Below are 9,582 nucleotides of genomic sequence, written 5' to 3'. Positions count from 1 at the left end.
TTTAGTCGCAAAATTTTTACTTATATGCATCATTATTGTTCTTTGCACTTAGTAATTTCTCGAACTTCTAATTTGCCCTATAAACCCGTGCGGCCACAATAGACTCGCCAACCAGAGTAGATACAGAGAACGGCTCAGGAAGTTGTTCCGATTCTATCCCAAATTCCATAGCAACAAAAGGGGTAACATAGGACAAGGTGGAACCAGGATCAATAAGAGCATATACATCATGAGTTTGGACAGTCAATGTACCTGTGATGATATCTGGAGAAGCCTCTGCACTCTGGCGACCACTCATAGCATAGAAACGGCTGGGTCTTCCTGATCTCTGTGCACCACCCCTAGCTACACCACGCCTTGCTGGTGCCGGAGAGCCTCGAGCTGGAGGGGGTGCTGAAGATGTAGCAGCTGTAGAACTGGATGGCTATGTTGTACCCCTGTCGGCACCCTGGTGGGAAGAACGGCACTCTCTCTGAATATGACCCCTAAATCCGCACCCGTAACATATAGGTAAATCCATGTAGCAGATCCCCGAGTGCATCTTCCCACACCTAGGGCATGGGGGACTTCGCTGCTGCGGGAATCTCCCTCCTGATCGACCCTGATGGTGGGGTCCCATGCTGCCCTGATTGGGCCTGAAGCGACTCCTCTACTACTGACTTTGCCCCGCTGGCGGTGCACTGGCTGAAGACTGAGCATGAGACTGGGTTGGCCCTGATGACCCTCCCCTAAAAGCTGATCTTCCCCCACCAAATGACTCCCCAAAGTTGCCCGCAGTCCGGGCTTTGCTGGTACCCTCTCGCTCCCTTCTATTCTTCAACTTTTGGTCCTCTGTAGCTTGAGAAAATTCTACCATTTTCCCATAGTTCATATCTGAATTCAAGGCAGCCGTAGCGGCCTCATTGATAACCAAGGGGCTAAGGCCCTGTACAAACCGGTGCACTCTAGGATTCATAGTAGGCAACATGTCAATAGCATATTTTGACAGGCACGCAAATTCCATGTGATACTCCCATACACCCCTACTTCGTTGCTTAAGATCCTCAAACCCTGCGACAAGGGCTACCCTAGTCTCGGCAGGCAAGAAATGGTCTATAAAGGCATCGGCAAACTCATTCCACCTCGCTGGAGGGCTCCCCTCCTCCCGAGAGTCCTCCCACAGCTCAAACCAAGAATATTCCACCTCTTTCAGGCGGTAGGCGGCCAACTCCACTGCCTCCGTCTCAGTAGCGCGCATAAATCGGAGAGTCTTATGCATCTCATCATTGAAGTCATGTGGGTCCTCCTCGGGATTAGCACCCGTGAACACCGAAGGATCCAACTGAAGAAACTTGTTCACCCAGGAACCACTAGAATCCCCTTGTTGGCTAGACAAAGTGGGTGTACCATTTGATCTCTGGGCTTGAGAAGCCACTATCTGTGTTAGCATCTGAATAGCTCCCCTAAGATCCCTATCAGAAATACCAGAACCGGAATCTGGGGCTGGAGGTGGAATCGAAATATCGGTTGGAGGAACCCCTGCACCCTCAGTAGGTGCAGGAACTGGTGTGGCCTGAACAGGTGTAGTGAAATCAGGTAGTGTAGCCGGCGGGGGATTATCCTCACCCCTCGGGTATTCACCCGCCTCTCCAAGTAAAGGGTCAGTTGCCACTCCCAAGGCGGCATTGGCTCCTTGGCCAGTTCTTACTCTCTTCTTAGGTGCCATATACAAAAAGCTAAAGGAATGTACGAGTTAGAAGAGGAACAGTTGCACAATTAGTTTCATCGCACGATCCAAAATATCGAAGAAGGGTATTATTCCTAAATGTCCAAGTAGCCTCCAACTTATAGATGTGGTTGACAACACACCGATAAGAACGACTCTACTATACACGGCTCCGAAACATCCTAGGATACATTAAAACCTTAGGCTCTGATACCAAGTTTGTCATGCCCCAACCTCGGGAGGCGCGACCGGCGCTCAACCGAGTGAACCCGGCCGAGCAAGCCTGTTAGATACTTTCTACCCAACTCACCCATGATAAGAGAAGGCATGTTTTTATTAGCTAACCAGTAGAAGGACCATACGAATAGACATTACCAAACCATTTCATTTTGCTACTTCCTGTTAAGTTTCAAAAAGGCATACATTTTGTAATTTAGTTGAACAAAAATCCAAAATACAACATAATCCATTTGACCTTTCTAGTACCCGTGTACAACCCACATAGCGTCTACAGAGGCTCTAAAGATACAAAAGAGAGTCAAGATGGTGCCGGCAACAAGGCCCCGACTATACCTCAAAAGTGACCACAATATAAACAAAAGGTATAATACATGACCCTGGAATGAAATGAGGCTCACCGAGTCCGCTGAGAAGAGGATGCAGCACTATCTGTGATCAACACTGTCTGCTATGTAACCACCTGCATCCATTTAAAGATGCAGCACCCCCGGCGAAAGGGACGTTAGTACCGTCGAATAGCACTAGTATGTAAAGCTAAACACCAACTCAATAGAATGAATAATAATACATGAAGAACAATCAATAATTCAATCAGGGCTTCAAATAATATTAAAACAACAAGTTAAGGATCATATACGTTTTCAAGTCAATTTCCAAATTATTAGGTTTGGTGATCTTTAGTACCGATATTCCACAATTCACAATACCTCTGTATTCTTACACGGAGTCCGGTATCGACCCGATCAGCTAGGTCGTCTCATTTGAGACATTACCACAATTTCATTATCATTTCTAGCACAGTACTACCATGTGTGCGGCATGGCGTCCGATCACGACCCGATCGGCAAGGCCAACTCATTTGAGACATTACAACAATTTCATCCACAATACCACCGTGTTCTTACACGGAGTCCGATCTCGGCCCAATCGGCTAGGCTATCTCATTTGAGACATTACCTTCTTCAGTCAATCTTCTCACATCGTACTTCTTAACAATTGCAAAGTCATTCCTGGCACGTGGCCGTATTTCATAGTTCCAGTTCCATTTTCCACGTTCAAATATTATTATCATTATCAACATCAATAGAGCTTCCCATTCAAGACATTAATTCACATATGAACAATTTAGGAAATCTTAGGCACATCGAGGCCTTTCATACGATTTGGCATAACAACCTTTATTTCGGTCTTGACATGAAGTTTTAACATTCCTAACACATATTCCACATTTTTGAACATATTCTCAAATGGCGAGATGACATGATGAAGCATTTAGAATAAACATGGATCAAACATCCTTCAACACAAACCACATTAGGAAAAGCCAATTCAATAATGATCAAGGACTTACTCCAATTACATGAACACTGTGGAATTGGATTCTATGAAGAAGAGGGGGGTTTAGCCAACATACCTCAATTGAGCTTCTTAACGGAATTCTTAGCAACTTCAATCTATTTTAGAAATATAACAAGTTGAACCAAAAATTAGGAAGATGATCATGGTTTTAGCTCAATTGAGCATTTTATCAAACACTAGTTGTGCATTAAGGTTCTAAGGCTCTTTTGTGGAAGATTCCATCATTTCCCAACCCACTCTCTACCATTTTTAGCTCACAATCTCCCCACATACTTCAAGGATACATGCATGCAAGACAACAACCCCCCACACCAATAATTGCCTCTCTAATTACCCCATTTTTACAAGATTTCGAAATTGAGAGCTAGGACATAGATTCTTACCTTTAGGGTGAACACTTCCTTTGTTAATCCTTAATGATTGAGCAAGAATTGATGGGTAATGGTTAAATATTGCTCCCCCACTCTAAGAACTCTCCCTCTCACTCTAAAATATCATAAATGTGCTCAAAATGGTCTATGGGGTGTGTTTGAACGAAATTGGGTCGCGTTTAAAAAACCCAAAAATGAAGATCCGGAATGGATTCTTCGGTCGCATATGCGACCGCATAATGGTTATGCGGTCCGCGAAATGACCGCGAAACTGGGTGCCAAAACTGGAAAAAAACTGACCTGGTCTACGGTCAATATGCAGCCCATAGACCTGTTCTGCGGTCGCATAATGCACCGCAGAACGGTTCTGCGATCGCATAGTGCCCCGCAGAACCTCCCTCCGAAAAATCCCAAAGCGGCATATGCGGCAAGAATGAGGCCCGTGAAGCGGTTATGCGGTCACATAACGGCCGCAAAATTGTGCATCAAAAATGCCCCAGAAATCTGCCCCACTCTGCGACCAGTCTGCGGTCCGCAGAGTGGTTCTGCGGCCGCAGAATGGGCCGCATAAATGCGTACTTCTGCCCAAAGTTTTCCTTTTAGTCCCCAACGCACTGTTCAATCCAAAAAAGTCCAAACCGCGGCGATCGGGTTTTTAGGAAATAAATTTACTATTATAACCTCTACGCCTACTTTGGCATCACGGAAATCGGGTTTTTAGGAAATAAATTTTTACGGGGCCTTAAAAAGTCATAATACACTATGTGAAGCTACTCATGACCTCAAAGTTTCGAACCGGATGCAATTTCTCAAAACGACCAGTCGGGTCGTTACATCCTCCCCCACTTAAACATACGTTCGTCGTCGAACGTGCCAGGAGTCGTTTCAAAGCTACCAAATCATAGAATAAGCTCACCATACATACACATCGAAGTCAACTCCCAATTAAACTTATGAATATCCCAAACCTTCAAATTGCCAACTTTCGCCAATTATGGCCAAAATCCTCTAGAAGCCTCCAAGTGCAAATACGGGCATATGCCCAAGTCAAAAATCACCATCCGAACCTAACAGAGCCATCAAAGCTCCGATCCGGGGTCAAATACACAAAAGTCAAACTTGGCCAACTCTTCCAGCTTAAATCTTCTTATTTATAAATCATTCTTCTAAATCAATTCTGAACAACTCGAAGACCAAAATCGAGCATACACACAAGTCATAATACAGCAAATGAATCTACTCATGATCTCAAACTACCAAACTGAATGCAAATGCTCAAAACGACCGGTCAGGTCATTATATTCTCTCCCACTTAAACATACGTTAAATTGTTCCCAAGCCATCAAATCACTGTATGATTTTACCGTGCATATACCCTTGGGTGATCCCACATCACCCTAATCCATATAAGCCTGACATCACAACCTAACTGAAGATCCTTACTTCAACCTTGGTCCATAAGCCTTAGAATCAAATTTCCAACATCTGGAATCTATTACAAGACCCGATTCTCGCATCTGAACTCTGCGCCAGTTTGAACAAGCTGTATCAAGCAATAATCGCAACCCAAGATACAATCCTATGATATTCCACAAAACTCAGATACTCATAGCAATAACTTTCGATCATAGTAGCTGCTCAAAATCAAATCTGGTACTGGTAACAAACTTCATATCAAATGAAACCTCGTTATGGACCTTCATACACTGCCAGTAATGAAAGAAACATGAAAAAACTCATAACCACTCATCAGATCAACCAGTCGTGGAGCTCTCTTGCCCGATAAGAACCATAGACAAATTATAAGCTGACTTACGATATTATTCTTCCAAATCTATCTTAATAAATGTCGTATGACAAGGAAAGAAAGATGGAAAGTTTATCCTAGATGTCATGTATCCTCTCGAATATAGGCATGGACGTCATCACACAGATCCGTAAGAATCTACTAGACACTTGCTCATGACTCATAGAACCGATGAACCTAGAGCTCTGACACCAACTAGTCGTGATGACACCAAACCCAACCCGCTAGGTAAACCAAATAACAGTAAACACAATTCAAATGAGAATAATATGAATCGATGAGTGAAATAACTGAATTTCTATACAATAATCAAAAGACTGGTAGTACAAATCACGAGCCACTAAGACTTAGATTTACAAGCTAGAATGAAGGAATACAACATTTGTTTGAAATATACATAAATAGAATTCAAATCTAAAGCTACCAAGCACAAGTGGTAGCCATATTTGGAATGCATGTACATTTTCAATGTCGGTTCTTGCCGTATGCAGCGGTATCAACTCCAGGATTTGCATGCAAGGTGCAGAAGTGTAGTGTGAGTACAACCGACCCCATTTACTCAATAAGTATCATAACTAACCTCAGAGAGGTAATAGAAACAAGAATTATAAATGATACTCACCAATCATATGTACAAGTTCATAAATTTCCAACAAGTATAGAACAAATATATGATCAAATTAGGAAAACACAGATAAAATCACCTTGTTATTCACAATTCTTTTTAAAGTGTTTTGCTAGGTCGACAATCCAGAATACAAGGAAGATATGCAAGTAAATCAGGTAAACATTCAAGGAAATTGCAAATAAAGATGATATGCATTAACCAAATATCAATCTGTTGTGGCGCGTAACCCGATCCCAATAGAAATCTCATCACGGCTCTCCAGCCCACATTAGAATCTCTGTAACCGAACGAAACTAATAACAAGCTCTCCTAGAGCTCACATCTACCAAGACCCCGTCGGTTTCTCATAATTCGCGTGTATACCATCAAGAGAGAAACATGAAAGGGTGACCCTAGGGAAATGGATCCATATCTCGCATGCATGACCAATTCAACATGTTATCAGCCCGGCGTGGTCACAGGTCAATAGCATAATCCGCCCGACGTGGTCACAAGCTATATGACAATCATGCCGGCGTGGTCGCAGGCATAACAACATAATCTTCCCGGCATGGACATAGGCATAACAACACAATCTGCCCGGCGTGGTCACAGTCCTAACAACACAATTTGCCCTGCGTGGTCACAAGCATAGCAACAGAATCCGCCTGGTGTGGTCACAGGCATAACAACACAATTCCTCTGGTGTGGTTACAGGCACAACAATACAATTCTCCCGGTGTGGTCACATGCATAACAACACAATTCGCCCGGCATGGTCATAGGCATCTAGTCCAAATCATATCACACAAAAGCAAATATACAAAAATACATGTATATGATGAATGAATATCAGATTTCATGCTCCTGGACTGGTATAATGACATGGTAAAGTGTAGGAATGTGCAAACTGTGCTCTCACAGCTCAAATCGGCAATTTCATCACAGAATAGCAATTATCAATTTCATTCGGGGAATTAGCCTCTATTTAACCTCAAACATGGCTCAAATAGTTCATAACATGGTTATAAATATAAGAAACATCATAGCTTAAAGCTTAACAATCAATTCTAGCCAAATCATATCCTAAGCACTACCCCAAATATGGGTAAATACCTCGGTGCTCGTACATGAGCTCAACCCCACACATATGCGCACCCATAGCATGTAACTATCACAAATAATTTAGGCAACTAGTGCCTCAATAGAGTTTAGGTAAGATACTTACCTCAAGCAAGCCAAATCAAATGTTGATCAAGCCAAACAATACTTTAGAAAAGTCATCCTGCGTGAATCGACCTCTGAACGGCTCAAAAGTAGCCAAAAGTAACTCAAAATCATCAAATATTGCCAAGGGAAACAAACCCAAATGAAAAAGGTCGAATCTTTAATCAAAAGCCCAAAGTCAACCAAATATTCAACACCGAGACCATACCTCGAAAGCCAAAAAAACTCAAAAATTCCGACAACCCATTCAATTACAAGTCCAACCATACTAATTTCACTCAAATCCAACTCCAAATCGATGTTCAAAACTCAATTATTCACTTTACTAAAGTTTAGACAACTCCCCCCCCCCCCCAATTTCTCTTCTCAAATCATCAATTAAATACCAAAATTGAAGATAGAATCATAAAATATAATCAAATCCGAGTAGAAAGTACTTACCCCAATCCATGTGGTGAAACACCTCTCCAAAATTGCTCAAATCTGAGCTCCCCAACTCAAAATATGATAAAATAACTCAAAGGTCCGAAATAGAGTACTTATATGCACTGACCAGTGGTACCCTATGCGATCACGGTCCCCAGCCTCGCGATCGCGATTCCAAAATTATCCAGCATAGTTTTTACCCTTCGCGCTCGCGGCCATTTTCCCGCGATCGCGATGAACAAATTCCAATAACCCTTCCCAAACTCTTCCCAGATAGCCTGTAGTGTATTAGACATAACTATTTGTACATAACTTTAAATTGACAAACAGTTCAATTTTCTGAAAACTAGACACAAAGGGCTACAACTTTTAATTTTGGATCACCTCCAAATTCCTTATAGATTGCAAGCTATAATCTCCCGAAGTCAGCTCAGTGACAACAAAAATTTCTTCTTCGCGAACGCGAAGCTTCCTCCGGGAACGCGTGAACGGTCCAATTTTCCATTTTACTCTTCGCGATCACGGCTGAGAGCTCCGCGATAGCGATGTACACCTCTGTAGCTAAAACCAGCAGTTAAAAAGGGCCTAAAAATGGTCCGAACATACCTTCAAGTCACAAAACATAAAACGAACCTACTCGAGGCCTCAAATCACACATAAAAACATTAAAATCACGAATCGCACCTATAATCAAACTTTATGAACTTTTGAACTTTCAACCTCCGAAACGCGCGTCGAATCATACCAAATCAACACGGAATGACCTCAAATTTTACATACAAGTTCCAAAATGATATAACGAACCTATTCCAACTCGCAGAATAATAATCCGAAACTGATATCATCAAAGTCAACTCCCGGTTAAACTTGTAAACCTTCCAAACCTTTGAATTGCCAACTTTCGCCAATTATGGCCAAATATTCTAGAAGCCTCCAAATGGAAATCCGGGCATACACCCAAGACCAAAATCACCATCCGGACCTAACGGAACCATAAAAACTCGGATCCGGGGTCAAATGCTCAAAAGTCAAACTTGGTCAACTCTTTCAACTTAAAGCTTCTAAGATGAGAATCATTCTTCCAAATCTGTCCCAAATCACCCAAAAACTGAAACCAACGATACACAAAACTCGTAATACATCATACAAAGCTACTCTTATCCTCGAACCATCGAACAGAATGAAAATGCTCAAAACGGCCGGTCGGGTCATTACAGGATCTTGATTCTTAGTTGTTAATATTTCTAAATGTATTTTGTGCCCTTGGATAAGTTTATCTAGGTATACAGACTTGTTGGAATGATTGTACATGGTCCCGAGGGGTTCGAGTAGGTTTTGGTGCCTTTTGAGCGAATTTTAGAAGATGTGAACGTGCTGAAACGAGATTTTTCTGCACTTGATCTGATTTCATTAGGGTATTTCTCCCAATCTATACGAAATTTGAGGATGCGTTTAAAATAAGAGTTGTAGTCCTTTGAGTTTTGTTTTCAAAAATTTAATTTTTTGTTATTCTAATATCTGTACAAAAGGTTATGACTATTTTATTAAAACATGATCAATGCTATCATTTTTGAAAAATATCTACACCCCATTTAGTACTTGGACTTTACTTTTAGTATTTTGGGAGTTAGAGATCTTGGATAGAGGTAATTTTTGAGGGTATTTTCATCTACTTCATTGGAGTAAGTGATTTTAAATCGAGTATATGATTATTACATGAATCTATCACTAAATCTAACATCAAAACATAAAATTGAGCAAGAGAAGATGAGTTTTCAACCAAAACTTACAAAAGTAAAATTTGGAATTTTGAACATGATTATGGACTGGGATTTGAAAA

Source organism: Nicotiana tomentosiformis, chromosome 7, assembly GCF_000390325.3.
Source record: "Nicotiana tomentosiformis chromosome 7, ASM39032v3, whole genome shotgun sequence".
In the NCBI taxonomy this organism is placed as follows: domain Eukaryota; kingdom Viridiplantae; phylum Streptophyta; class Magnoliopsida; order Solanales; family Solanaceae; genus Nicotiana; species Nicotiana tomentosiformis.
The sequence above is the reverse complement of the archived record's forward strand: the minus strand, read 5'-3'. Positions refer to the sequence as shown.